This window comes from Nycticebus coucang, chromosome 8, assembly GCF_027406575.1.
Source record: "Nycticebus coucang isolate mNycCou1 chromosome 8, mNycCou1.pri, whole genome shotgun sequence".
NCBI lineage: Eukaryota > Metazoa > Chordata > Mammalia > Primates > Lorisidae > Nycticebus > Nycticebus coucang.
Window position 1 is genome coordinate 88028258 of NC_069787.1, and position 15324 is coordinate 88043581.

Here is a 15324-nt window from a genome sequence, read left to right on the forward strand (position 1 = left end):
AACGCATGTTGTTTCAGGAGTCAGTGACCTCGAGGATGTGGCCGTCTACTTCTCTGAGAACGAATGGACCAGCCTGGGCCCTAGAGGGCCCTGTATAGGGATGTGATGCTGGAGAATTATGGGGCTGTGGCTTCCCTGGGTAAGGGTCTCTCTCTTTGGGCTCTGCCTCTGCCCTTCAGAGTTTCCTGGCTCTTCCTTTTTCAGACTCAAAGTCCCCGTTTGTCTTAGAGAAGGTAATGCTCAGGAGATACACTTTCCCTGGCTTTAGCAACATAATAGGTCATCATTTGAAGGTGTTTCTTGGGATGTTTTGGATGGGAGTTACCAAGAGACAGATCTTAGCTAAGCCTAAGTAAAGTTTATTAGAGTGGACCTCTGTGGATAGATAGAGGTGTCTTTTTTTTTTTTTTTTTTGATAGAGGTGTCTTTTATAGGGTAACAAGAGACTTCTAGAAATGGCCGAGTGAGTCTGTGAGGCCATTTCTTGTGGACGCCTTAGAAAGACTTATCATTGATTCTTTGTGTAATGAGAGGTAATAAATAGATGGATAGAAATGAAGACAACTAAGAGATTATGGTTTCCCAGAATAGCCTGCCTTGATGGGAAGTTCTCAGAAACAGCTCTTTGTAATTCCATCCTGTCCTGATTCTTTTCTATGTGACCTTGCTTTAACCTTCTACGGATAGGAACAGAAGAGGCCTTAGTCCCTCCTAGTTCTTGTTCTTGACATTTAAATATGACTGTTATGTTTTGATGTCCTCGGGAACTGATGGAATCACAACTTCCCTGGACCAGTGTTTTCTATCCTTTGTATTCTTATTGCCCCACGCTTCTGGTTATCAGTGTTGCCAATCTTTTCACCTACTTTCATTCTTTTTGCCACTTCCATCTCCTTTCCTAACAGGTCTCCCTCCTCTGACTGAGCCAGGCTTATTTGTATCTTGACCCTGGCAGGATATCCATTTCTAACACCTGCTGGGATCATCCCTCTTGAGCAGGCAGGAGAGCCAATGAACTTGAAACTTTAAGAAGAGAATCCAAGCCTAATTCATACAGGTAAGTGAGGGGGAAATTAGCATTTTATACTAGTATACATTTTCCTGTCTTTCTTTTGTAAAATGTTAAAAATAATTTTGCCATTCATATTTTAAATAGATGATTCTCCCAAATCCCCAAATCAACCAATTACTCAAGAGAAAATGTAAACTCTAATCTTCCAGCTTCATTAGGACAAGCTCAATTAATTAAATTAGGATGGGTCTTGGGCTTACACTGAACAAATGGGTTACCCATCTGACTGCTATGGTCTAGTGTTGGGAATCACAGCCCTAAGGGATTCTGCCTAGTTTCTGACTACTTTTGCTTGTGGACTCTTTCCATCTGTTAGCTCTGTTTTTGCCCTCTTCAGCTAGCACAGGGCCACTGAGACACAGGGAAAGAAGCGGACATATTAATACCACTTGGTAGCCATGGTCATGATAATGATGACATTTGAAGCTCTGATTTCTTTTTCCAGAGGGTGTGTTGAAGAGTGATAAAGAAGATTTTATTCTGAAAAAGGAAATTTTTTGAAGAAACACAGAACCTCATGGTGCTATCAAGTGGACCCTGGTGGTATGGCTTTCGGGGATTCTGGTTTGGGAAAACCTGTGAAGAGAAGAAAAGCAGGTTAGGAAGGTGGCCTGGCTATCTCAATGGAGGAAGTATGGAGACTACAACAAATGATATCATAGAAGTGATCATCAAGGATGAGATGATCTCAGTAGAAGAGAGTTCAGAGAATACTAACATCAACAACCACCTTGATATACATCAGAAAATTCTTTTTTTTTTTTGTAGAGACAGAGTCTCACTTTATGGCCCCCGGTAGAGTGCCGTGGCCTCACACAGCTCACAGCAACCTCCAACTCCTGGGCTTAAGCCTCAGGCCTCAGCCTCCCGAGTAGCTGGGACTACAGGCACCTGCCACAACGCCCGGCTATTTTTTGGTTGCAGTTTGGCCGGGGCCAGGTTTGAACTTGTCACCCTCGGTATATGGGGCCAGCGCCTTACCGACTGAGCCACAGGCGCCGCCTCATACATCAGAAAATTCTAAGTGAGCAGGTATTCTATGTATGTGAAGAAGGTGGCCAGTGTTTTGATCAAAATGATGACTTTAATCACCACCAGAGAACTCATAATAGAGAGAGGGTCTATGGATGTAAGGAATGTGGGAAGGCTGAAAGCCTTAGATCATACTGCATTGCACATAGGAGAATTCACAGTGGGTAAAACCCTATGAATGTCAACAATGTGCTAAAGCCTTCATTTGGAAGTCAAACCTGATTTGTCACCAGTGTGTACATACTGGAGAGAAACCCTTTGAATGTAAGGAATGTGGGAAGGGCTTTAGTCAGAACACAACCTTACACAACATCAGCGAATCCACACTGGGGAGAAACCATACACAAGTAAGGAATGTGGGAAAAGCTTTACTTGAAAATCAGCCCTTCTTCGACATCAGAGAATTCATACTGGGGAGAAGCCTTATGAATGTAGGGACTGTGGGAAAGGCTTCATGTGGAACTCAGATCTTGCTCAGCACCAGAGGGTCCACACTGGCGAGAAGCCTCATGAATGTATTGACTGTGGGAAAAACTTCATTTGTAAGGCACACCTTATCCGACATCAAAGAATTCATACCCAGGAAAGACCCTATAAATGTAATGACTGTGGGAAGGCCTTCAGTCAGAATTCTGTCTTGATTAAGCACTAGAAGTGCCATGCTAGAGAGAAACCCTATAACTGCCAGACCTCTCACCTTCTTGAACGTTAGAGAGTGCATAATAGTGGTACTTGTTTATAATTCTTATGCTACAGGAACCTCAGAGACAAATTGAGATGACCTTCCACAATTTGCTATAACCCTAATAGCCAGTATTATCCTGCCCCTGCTCCAGAACAGATACCATGTACTGTAATAAGATTAGATCCCCTGTTCCACTGTGTTTATACTAGGCATCATTTAGTGGAGTACCCGTTCTGTGTGAGGTACTGTGATAACCACTTTATGGACATGCTTTAATTTTCATAACAATCCTATTAAGGTCGATATTCTTCCCATTTTACAAATGAGAAATATGAGTCTGAAAGAGGTTCTAAAACCTATTCAGTGTCACTCAACTAGTAAATTATAGAGTTGAGATTGGAGCCAGGCCTGACTCCAGGAAGTCTAAAGTTATTTATGTAATTGTATTACTTATGCCTCTGCCCATTTTTATTTGTCTATGTTTTCCTGGGCTTGTAGTTTCTCTTCATCGTGTAAGGTTCAGTTCCTTCAGCTAAGCAGACCTCTTATCCTCTTCCATTTGTAGTCAGTACAACCCAAGATGTGCTATCTTTTTTATTTTTTTTTTTGTAGAGACAGAGTTTCACTTTATTGCCCTCGGTAGAGTGCTGTGGCGTCACACAGCTCACAGCAACCTCCAACTCCTGGGCTTAGGCGATTCTCCTGCCTCAGCCTCCCGAGTAGCTGGGACCACAGGCACCTGCCACAACGCCCGGCTATTTTTTGGTTGCAGTTTGGCCGGGGCTGGGTTTGAACCCGCCACCCTCGGTGTATGGGACCGGCGCCCTGCTCACTGAGCCACAGGTGCTGCCCAAGATGTGCTATCTTATATTTTTCTAATAGTCTCATGTCTCTGAGTCTTAACTCCAGGTAAACAGTTTTTTGAGGACCAACACTGCATTTCTTTTATGTTTTTCAAATTTTGAAACTTATTTATTTTTAAATAGATAACATGCTCATGGTAAAAAATGGAAGTAGTTCAGGGTGGTGTCTGTGGCTCAAAGGGGTAGGGCACCAGCCCCATATGCTGGAGGTGGTGGGTTCAAACCCAGCCCCAGCCAAAAACTGCAAAAAAAAAAAAAAAATGGAAGTAGTTCAAAAGGGTGAACTTTTGAAAAGTAAACAGTGAAAAGTAAATTTCCTTGTCATTATTGTCTCCCAGATCTCCCAGTTTCTCCCTAGGCAAACACAGTTACTGGTTACATATCTTGCAGGAGACGTTCTTTTTGTACATACAAATATTTGTTAATAACTGTTTTCCATAAACATACCTCACTGGTAATCTTATTTGATCTGGGTGTCATTGAAGTTACATTGCCAGCTCTAAGATCTTCCCTTCCTGAGAAGTCATGGGCCTCCTTGAGTTCACCAAGGGAACATTGGGAGAGCAGTAGATGGTAGTCCAGGTTGTGCAATCTTGGGAGACCTGACTGCTCTTGTGTTATGAGATAGCACTCTGAGACTGAAAAAATATAAACCCAATTAGAGACTTTTTTTTTGAGACAGAGCCTCAAGCTGTCGCCCTGGGTAGAGTACTGTGGCATCACAGTGCACAGCAACCCCCAATTCCTGGGCTCAAGTGATTCTCCTGCCTCCACCTCTCAAGTAGCTGGTACTACCACAATGCCTGGCTATTTTTTGGTTGCAGCTGTCATTGTTGTTTGGCGGGCCTAGGCTGGATGTGAACCCGCCAGCTCAGGTGTATGTGGATGGTGCCTTAGCCGCTTGAGCCACAGGTGCCTAGCCTAGAGACTTTTTTTTAACATAAAAATATATGAAATATATAGCTATAACCTCTCATTATACCACTATCCTAAATCTTTTCTGAGTCTATCCCTCACTCACCACCATTATAACCTGTATCTCAAAATAAGCCGTGAAGCCATCACCAAGGGAGGGAGAACAGGTCACTTTCTGGTGATGGTTAATACTCTGTTAGGTAACCATGTCCAGTCAGTAGCTGAAAAGTTCTCACAAAATCCACTATTTTGGCATTAGAGTCAAGCTCTTCCTAGATCCAGCATCAAAGATCAAACAAATGCTAGGAAGATGTAGCTCCTATGTAGGAAAGTAAGGAATTCCAAAATTATCTAACTCTACATGAATCAGGAGTCTGTAAAACTATTTTTAAAAGAGAATGCAAGCTGTTAATACTAATTATGAAGTCAGGCAGGATATTACAGAGTGGCACTAATAATATTCAAGCTTTCGAAGACCAGAGGCCCTACTCAGGGGAGAATACTGACCAAAACAGATTTGAAGCATCCTTTCTGGACACTTCACCTTTAGAACTATTTTTTTCAGAGAGTGCAATTTGCTTCACTGCTGTTTATATCCCACTTTATAAGCTCCCAGCCAGTTAGGGTAACATGTGATAAGCAGTAAAAACTTGGCTGTGTACCACATGGAACCAGGAAATATTACAGTAATGGGCCAGGCACAGTGGCTCATGCCTGTAATCCTAGCACTCTGGGAGGCTGAGACGGGTGGATTGCCTGAACTCACAGGTTTGAGACCAGTCTGAGCCAGAGTGAGACCTTGTCTCTAAAAATAGCTGGGCATTGTTGTGGGCACCTGTAGTCCAAGCTACCTGGAAGGCCGAGGCAAGAGGATCGATCACTTGAGCCCAAGAGTTTGAGGTTGCTGTGAGCTATGACGCCATGGCACTCTACCAAGGGCGACAAAGAGAGACTCTGTCTCCAAAAAAAAAAAAAAAAAAATTACAGAAATGACTTGTGTGAACTGGTCATTATTTATATACAGTATATTATTCTTGCTTAATAACTTCCAAATGTACACCTCCAGTTGTAGCCAGCCACTGCTCCAGCTTATAATGTGTAACTGCCAACTCAAAATTCCTATTTGCATATCTTGCAAGGAGGGGAATTTGTTTGTTAAGCAAATTTTAGTGAGCAACTAATACTTACACAAAGCACTGTGCCAGATACTGTGTAAACAATAATTTAGAAAATCTGGTCCTGGGGCAGTGCCTGTGGCTCAGTAGGTAAGGCGCCGGCCCCATATACCGAGGGTGGCGGGTTCAAACCCGGCCCCGGCTGAACTGCAACCAAAAAATAGCCGGGCGTTGTGGCGGGCGCCTGTAGTCCCAGCTACTCGGGAGGCTGAGGCAAGAGAATCGCTTAAGCCCAGGAGTTGGAGGTTGCTGTGAGCTGTGTGATGCCACGGCACTCTACCGAGGGCGATAAAGTGAGACTCTGTCTCTACAAAGAAAAAAAAAAGAAAATCTGGTCCTTGTCTTCTTGGAACATTTATCTTAGAGAGAGACCAACTGGAAAAGAAATTAAGTAAACAAAGTTTAAAAAATGCTAAATTCTATAAGGAAAGTGAACAAGGTACCTAGAAACAGAATACTGGAGTCCACTTTATATGGCCAGCCTATCCTAAGAGGTACTACTAAAGCTAAAGCAGGAAGGGTGAGAATGTATCAAGAATGGGAAGAACAGCAAGAAAGGGAACAGCTGTGCAGACACCTGATGTTTGAAGGCATGGTCAAGAAACCAAAAGGCTTTGGTTATCATATAATGCGTATAGCACAAGTTGAGTTTGAAGAGATAGGAGGGCCAGATCATTTCCTCCTAAATGAAAAGCAGGCATTGAAGGGTATCCAAAGGAGAAGTGACATGTTTGAATTAAACTTTAAGATGGTCCCTCTGGGCGGCACCTGTGGCTCAGTGAGTAGAGCGCCGGCCCCATATACTGAGGGTGGCGAGTTTGAACCCAGCCCCCGCCAAACTGCAACAACAACAACAACAACAAAATAGCCGGGCATTGTGGTGGGCACCTGTGGTCCCAGCTAACTTTGGAGGCTGAGGCAAGAGAATCGCCAAGCCCAAGTGCTGGAGTTGCTGTGAGCTGTGACGCCATGGCACTCTACCAAGGGCGACAAAGTGAGACTCTAACAAAAAAAAAAAAAAAAAGAAAGAAAAAAGATGGTCCCTCTGCTAGGTAGAAAATAATTTATAAAGGGACAAGAGTGAAAGGAGAGAGACTGTGATAACAGTCTAGGTGGGAGATGATGGTGGGAATAGAGGTGGAGGTAATAGAGGTGGAGAGAAGTAGATGATATTAAGGTATATTATGAAAATGAAAACTGTGACTTGCTAAACTAATTGGATGCAAGGAATAATAGAGAGGAATCAGGGATGGCTTTCTGCAGCAGAGTGAACAGAAGTGCCAATGTCTGGACTAGATGAGACCAGGAGGGGAATAGGCTGGGGAGGGGAGACATCTACAACTCTTATTTTGGCTTAACACATTTGAGGTATGTGTGCGATGTGCATGCAGGAATTTCGAGTTGGCAGTTGTAGGCTATGGGCTGGAGCTCTGGTTGGCTGTGACTGGAGCCGTACTTTGGAAAGTTACTAAGCAAGAATAATATACCGTATATAAAGCCAGGGGAAGAAATGAATGAAATCCCCTAGAGAGTGGGAATGAATTTAATCCTCTAGAGCTGCACTGTCCCACATAGTAGCTACTATACTATTTGAATTTGATGGAAATTTTAGTTTCTTAGTCATGCCGGCCACATTTCAAGTTCACAATACCTATATACAGCACTCAGCCACTTAATTGCATAGTGTAAATATGGACATTTTCATCATTGCGGAAAGTTCTACTGGACTGTGTGGCCCCAGAGAGGTTGTAGCAAGATACAAGGTAGAATCCAGTCCAGTATTTTGGGAGTTGGACAGAGGAGTTGGCCAGCAAGGGATGCTAAGACAGAGCAGCCTGTGAAGGGCTGGCAATTTCCAGGGACACATTATGCAGGCTAAGGTTGAAACAGACCTTAGATCGTCAATATCCTAAATATTCGTAAGGTCCCAGAGTGAGGATGATGTATGTAGGGGATGAAGTCAGTATCTTCATATGGGAAGGAGATAGGTAATGAATAGGAATAAGAGGCTGTGGAAGTGGGACAATGAAAGAGAAGGGAGAGTTTGAACCTACAAAGGAACATCATAGTATTAGATCAAGCCCAGAAACCCTCTAAGATGGAAATGTCTGGAGGCAGAGTGGTAGAGTAGCAAAATGAGAATTATTAAAATATGGCATAAAGGTATTCTAGGAGGATTAGGAAGTAACGTGTGGATATGGATGGCCTCTACTAGGAGAATTCCCAATTGGTCTTCTCCTTACCAGAGGCCCAGAGACAGTCACTTGGAAGTCCTGAGGTCATATCACAAACTCCATTGTCTATGATGAAGGAATTGAAAGTAAAATGGAAGACCTTCCAATTTATAATGACACTTGCCAATTATCTAAAAGAAGAATAAAATTAATACCCAGTTCCTAAATTTTAGAGAAATGTAAGGGTGGAAGTTATTTTCTGATAAATTGCAATTCATAATATATTAAAATCAAGACTAGATTATGGCAAAATTGTGTTTTCAAAAATTTAAAAATCAGGGTTAAAAAGTGAGGGAATATGAAAATAGCATGTAGGTCACTATGTATTCAAAAATCTAGCCTACCAGAAAGTCTTAAGGGAGTGAATAATTAAATCCCTTTTGTGTTACAGCTTGGAACCAGCTACAGAGTTGCCTGTTTCAGAAGCAACTCAGTCACAAATTAATGTCCACAATTCTGAGCATCTTTCTTTGTGACTATCTGTTAGAACTGGTCATCTCTTATTTGGGCCCCAGAATCCATTCTGTCTGGGAGCAGTACCGCAGACATTCTTTGGGAGGTAGGCTTTCTCAGCTACATGGCTTGCTCCACCCTAAGTGCGTGGCCCTCATTTGGCTGTGTCAATCAGCTTATCCTTGACCCCTGGGCCAAGGTGATCTGAGGAGATCCCGGATCTTCTGGAAGAAAGAGCTTTTCTTCTTTGAGAGCTACCAAAGAAGGTATCCCCAATCTTTCTCTGTGGGGTATATAGAAAATTGTGAGGCATGGAACTGTAGCAACTATTTTTTTCTATTAAAAAGGGGAAATTCTGGAGTTTCTAGGTGCTACCATGTGGAGCCTGAGGATGAAGTCAGTACCAAAGAAAAGTGGCAAAACAGAAACTAAGTCCTCGGTGACATTATTTGAACCACTAGACTAAGCCTTATTGAAGCAGACCTACCTCAAAGCTTTTCAGCTATGTGAGCCAATAAACATCTTTTGTCTAACTAGTTAGATAAGATTTTTCTGTCTTTTGCTATTTAGCCATACTGATGCAACCTTGCACTTGAAAGCTCTGCTTTCTCTTATAGCACCTTATTGTCACGTTTTTCTCTTGCTTAGTAGTTACACAAGCTCCTCTTTTTTTTTTTTTTTTTGAGAGAGAGTCTTACTCCATTGCTCTGGGTAAAGTGCCGTAGTGTTATAGCTCACAGCAACCTCAACTCTTGGGACAAGCTCCTAATTTTTAATCTCATGTCAGTTGCTTGGAAGTCAGTTGACTGTTGAAATAGGTGACTCTCATGTCCTATAGTTAATTTGATAGATACCACTTAACTGATGCTTTAAATCAGACCCTAATATACCTTCTAAACTTGATGAAAATATACTCTGAGTTCCAGATTCTCTAGTGGATAACTTCCTATCTCTCTGAGGTAAGTTGTGTACTCCCTACTGTATGTGAATTTTTTTGACATGTCACCCATATTTTAAATCAGACCATTGTAAATCAGATCCGCTGGAGACTTACATTCCAATACTTGTTGAGAGGGTCAGAGTCCAGACCTAGAGACAGAGTCTTTGAAGCTAAAAGTCATTTTAGTGATCGAGATGTGAGTTATTTTCTACAGTGAAAAGTTACCTCCTTTTTTTTTTTTTTTTTTGAGACAGTCTTACTTTGTCGTCCTTGGTAGAGTGCTCTGGCGTTACAGCTCACAGCAACCTCCAACTCTTGGGCTTAGGTGATTCTCCTGCCTCAGCCTCCTGAGTAGCTGGGACTGCATGTGCCCCCCACAACACCTGGCTATTTTTTTTTTTGTTGTTGTTGTTGCAGTTGGCCGGGGCTGGGCTTGAAACTGCCATCCTTGGTATACGGGGCCATTGCCCCACTCACTGAGCCACAGGCGCCACCCATTACCTCCTATTTTAACAATAAAGAGGAAACAAAAAGAAATCGCTCCAACCATTTTTTCTTCTTCTTTTTTATTTTTTTCGTCTCAAAAAGGGTATGTTTGTCTGTTGCTAGTGATACAGGTTAAGCAATTGTTTTTGTTTTTTTTAACCCCAATTTCAGTATTCCTAGTCCAGGCAGGACTAAAGTGTGTTTGGTATGAGTGAGACTTGAGGCCTTCTGATTTCCACAATATTGTATCTACTAAATTTGGTAAAAAGTTATTCATTTGTTTTTAGGTAATATAATAACAAATATTCTACTGACACTAAAAATAAATGAGAAAGAATTGATGTATGAGAAGAAACCAGAAAGTAAATTTGTCAAGAAAATCAACTGGAATTTTCCAGAAAACAGGAAATTCACAGCAACCAAATCATAAAGGGCCTAGTCAACCTGAGCTGGCGTGGAAGGAAGAAGGAAGAAAAAAGACAAAATCTCCTCAAAAATAGCTAGTTAATGTTAAAAAGGAATAGTAATTTGAAGTACAGAATTGGAATGAATTTATTGTTCACTCCAAGGACCAAATGCAAGAGATGATGAAGGCAAAAACCAACTTGAAGAATTAGTATATGAGGAAAAAAAATACTACTGAGCTCCAGATTTCCCAGACCCAGCAAAAATGCAACAAAACAGAGGAACTCTCCCTGGAAGAGACTGAGAAACTATGGATGAAAACTGAAAAAGAGAACTGGATTCATGGGGAGATTGAAGTGTTCTTTAGAAAGGAGCAGCAGCAACTGAGTTCTGGATGGAGAAATATGATAAGGACACAGAAATGAAACAGGATGAACTAAATGCTCTAAAAGCTGCAAGGGCTAGTAACTTAGCACACCTTCAAGATCTTGCAGAGATGATAACGGAGTATGAACAGGTCGTCACTGAAGGTCAAGTAGAAAAGGAGAAGAGCAGGAAAAAGGTAGAACAGGATCTCTTAGAATTAAAGAGTATCATGAAGTTCCAGGCCTGGTGGCAAGTGGAAGGAAATCGGTGGTTTCAGACTGCCTAGGGACAAAGATAATAGCAAGGATTCAAAAGGTAAAGGCAAAGACAAGGTTAAGTAGAGAAGCAAGAAGTGACCAAGTTATCATTTGTCCTTCCCTCTGGTGTTCTGAAGATGGCAATGAGGACTTGGAGTAAGAGGCACCTTGTACCATCACAAATACCTCCTTCTGTTTCTTATGCAGACATTCCCAGATGAAGCCTGCTGATTTTACTTTGCCTGTTATATTAGTTTTCAAACCCTGAATTAGTATTATACCATCAATTTAGGACCTCATATTTTGAATTCTGCTGGGAAGAACTGTTTCTGGTAGCCTTGTTAAGATTCCTCTTACTCTTTCTCACCAGAAAAAAAGAGTTCATGGGCGTAGTTACAGCAATGCATTAAAACTTAGTAATTCCTGTCCCCCCTCCACTCCCTCCCCAAAGAAAGGAAAGAAAAGAAAATCAACTGGTGTCTCTGGTAGGGCCCTGTACTACAGATTTCTTTTCTCTTGGAATGAGTTTCCTGCCCACGAGGAATACCAGGGGAGACACTGGCATGGACTTTTGACTCTGCTACCTTCTGTTTGAGAAACTATGCTGAATGCATGGGATCTAACTACCAGGCTCAAAATATGCTTATTATTTTCCCAAGAGGCTCAAAGAATCCTCAAATACAAATGAGTCTAAGCTCCCCTGAAATGTCTGCCCCAGAGTGACAGGTCAGATTCCCTGATGTTCCTTTGAAAAGGTGCAAGTCTCTGTGAAGGGACAAGAAAAAAAAGGCGGGAGTGGTTAGGTGCTGGAAACTGATGACAAATATGATGAGAAAACAGAAACACTCAGGATGTAAAGTGAAATGTGTTCTGAAAAAATAACAGACATACTCAAGGGAAGCCTAAATGATGTAAATATAGAAACTGAAAAGCAATGCGAAGCACATACATCTGACCCTAGAGCCTTGGCACTAGCTCAACACACAGAAGGGGCTGGCAAAGTGGAAGCTGTCCTAAAAGATGCATCCCATTTTACGACATGTATTCTCCATTTCTCTGCCCACTTGCTCCTCATAGAAATTGGCTTCTGCTACCACCTAACTATCTGAGCTGAAGTTGCTGCCAGTGAGTGGTGTCTTTGGCCTCATCTTCTCTACAGTGTCTATCTCTGTTAATAGTTTACACAGTGTGGGCGGCACTTGTGGCTCAGGAGGCAGGGTGCCGGCCCCATATACTGAGGGTAGTGGGTTCAAACCCAGCCCCGCCAAACTGCAAGAAATAGCCAGTGTTGTGGTATAGTCCCAGCTATTTGGGAGACGAAGGCAAAGGAATCACCTAAGCCCAGGAGCTGGAGGTTGCTGTGAGATGTGTGACACCACAGCACTCTACTGTGGGCGATAAAGTGAAATTCTGTCTCTACAAAAAAAAAAAAAAAAGGTTTACACAGTATGAAAATGCCCCTTTGACTCCAATGTTAACAAACCCACAGTTGCTCACTGCACAAAAAGCCAATTACTGAGACAATGAGGATTGTCAAAGAAGAAAGGAATTATTGTGGAGGACACATCAACCAGGAGGTGGGAGGAATGGACCACCTCAAATCTGCCTCCACAGGCCACCTACAGCATCCCCACAGCCAATATTGTATTGAATGGAGTTAAACTGAAATCATTTCCACTCAGATCAGGAACCAGACAAGGCTGCCCATTGTCTCCACTGCTCTTTAACATTGTAATGGAAGTCTTAGCCGTTGCAATTAGGGAAGAAAAGGCAATCAAGGGTATCCATATAGGGTCAGAAGATATCAAACTTTCTCTTCACAGATGATATGATTGTATATCTGGAAAACACCAGGGATTCTACTACAAAACTCTTAGAAGTGATCAAGGAATACAGCAGCGTCTCAGGTTACAAAATCAACATTCATAAATCAGTAGTCTTTATATATACCAACAATAGTCAACCTGAAAAAACAGTTAAGGACTCTATTCCATTCACTGTAGTGCCAAAGAAGGTGAAATATTTGAGAGTTTATCTAACAAAAGACATGAAAGATTTCTATAAAGAGAACTATGAAACTCTAAGAAAAGAAATAGCTGAAAATGTTAACAAATGGGAAAACATATCATGCTCATTGCTGGGAAGAATCAACATTGTTAAAATGTCCATACTACCCAAAGCAATATACAATTTTAATGCAATCCCTATTAAAGCTCCACTGTTATACTTTAAAGATCTTGAAAAAATAATACTTAATTTTATATGGAATCAGAAAAAACCTCAAATAGCCAAGACATTACTCAGAAATAAAAACAAAGCAGGAGGAATCACGCTACCAGACCTCAGACTATACTGTAAATCAATAGTGTTCAAAACAGCATGGTACTGGCACAAAAAAGAGAAGTGGATGTCTGGAACAGAATAGAGAACCAAGAGATGAATCCAGTTACTTAACATTATCTGATCTTTGATAAGCCAATTAAAAACGTTCAGTGAAAAAGATTCCCTATTTAACAAATGGTGCTGGGTGAACTGGCTGGCAACCTGTAGAAGACTGAAACTGGACCCACACCTTTCACCATTAACTAAGATAGACTCTCACTGGATAAAAGATTTAAACTTAAGACATGAAACTATAAAAATACTTGAAGAAAGTGCAGGGAAAACTCTTGAAGGAATCGGCCTGGGTGAATATTTTATGAGGAGGATTCCCCAGGCAACTGAAGCAGTATCAAAAATACACTACTGGGGCCCGATCAAACTAAAAAGCTTCTGCACAGCCAAGAACATAGTAAGTAAAGCAAGCAGACAGCCCTCAGAATGGGAGAAAATATTTGTAGGTTATAGCTCCGATAAAGATCTAATAACCAGAATCCACAGAGAACTCAAACGTATTAGCAAGAAAAGAACATGTGATCCCATCTCAGGGTGGGCAAGGAACTTGAAGAGAAATTTCTCTAAAGAAGACAGATGCACGATCTACAAACACATGAAAAAAGCTCATCATCCTTAATCATCAGAGAAATGCAAATCAAAACTACTTTGAGATATCACCTAATCCCAGTAAGAGTAGCCCACATAACAAAATCCCAAAACCAAGATGTTGGCGTGGATGTGGAGAAAAGGGCACACTTCTACACTGCTGGTGGGAATGCACACTAATACGTTCCTTTTGGAAAAATGTTTGGAGAATACTTGGAGACCTAAAAATAGACCTGCCTTTCGATCCTATAATTCCTTTACTAGGTTTATACCCAGAAGACCAAAAATCACAATATAACAAAGACATCTGTACCAGAATGTTTACTGTAGCCCAATTCATAATTGCTAAGTCATGGAAGAAGCCCAAGTGCCCATCGACCCACGAATGGACTAACAAATTGTGGTACATGTATACCATAGAATAGAATATTATGCAGCCTGAAAGAAAGATGGAGACTTTACCTCTTTCATGTTTACATGGATGGAGCTGGAGCATATTCTTCTTAGCAAAGTATCTCAGGAATGGAAGAAAAAGTATCCAATGTACTCAGCCCTACTATGAAGCTAAATTATAGCTTTCACATGAAGGCTATAACCCAACTATAGCACAAGACTATGAGGAAAGGGCCAAGGAAAGGGAAGAGAGAGGGGAGGTTAGGGTGGAGGGAAGGAATTGGGTGGGTCCACACTTAAGGTGCATCTTAGAATGGGTACAGGTGAAACTTACTAAAGGCAGAATACAAATGTCTACATACAATAACTGAGAAAATGCCACAAAGGCTACGTTGAACAGTTTGATGAGAATATTTCAGATTGAATGAAATATTCAATGAAACCAGCACATTGTACCCCTTGATTGTGCTAATGTACACAGCTATAATTTAATAATAAAAAAAATAAAAGAAGGAAATCCTGTTATTTTGACCTCATAAATGAACCTGGAGGACAGAAAGACAAATACTCTGTGGAATCTAAAAAACTTGAACTCATGGGAACAGAGATCAAAATGGTCATTGCCAGGGGCTGGGGAGGTGGCAGAGGAAAGGGAGATGTTTGTCAAAGGGGACAGTGTTTCAGCTGGACAAGAAGAATAAGTCTAAAGATCTGTTGTATAGCGTGGTGACTATAGTTAATTAAAATGTATCATATACTTGAAATTTGCTAGGAAGTTGATCTTAAACATTTTCACCACACACACCAAAAAAAATATGTGAGGTGATGGTATTTTATTTTTAATTATTTATTATTTTTCTGAGGTAGATTCTCACTATGTCACCCTCACTAGAGTGCTGGGACGTCACAGCTCACAACAACCTCAAACTCTTGGGCTTCACAGATTCTTTTGCCTCAGCCTCTCAGTAGCTGGGACTATAGATGCCCGCCACAATACCCAGCTATTTTCTGGTTGTAGTTGTCATTTTCAGCACGCCTGGGCCTGGGTCAAACCTGCCAGCCCTGG

General features: G+C 41.5%; 1 protein-coding gene and 1 pseudogene across 6 annotated transcripts in view; both read left to right on the forward strand.

Annotated features, from left to right (window-relative positions):
- Positions 1-15324, forward strand: part of KRBOX1 (KRAB box domain containing 1) — a 41949-nt gene that overhangs the window by 2154 nt on the left and 24471 nt on the right. Inside the window, exons 1-2 of one of the 6 annotated variants that reach the window (XM_053600349.1) lie at positions 1545-1615; positions 8368-9388. The exons of 1 other annotated variant lie outside the window; for it this stretch is intronic. The gene's annotated coding sequence lies outside the window, so the exon portion shown is untranslated. Of the gene's footprint in view, positions 1-1517; positions 1670-8367; positions 9389-15324 lie in introns of those variants that run through there. 4 more of the 6 variants (XM_053600350.1, XM_053600352.1, XM_053600348.1 and 1 more) reach the window with 4 other exon arrangements.
- On the forward strand, positions 1554-10982 carry LOC128592421 (dynein regulatory complex protein 9-like; annotated as a pseudogene).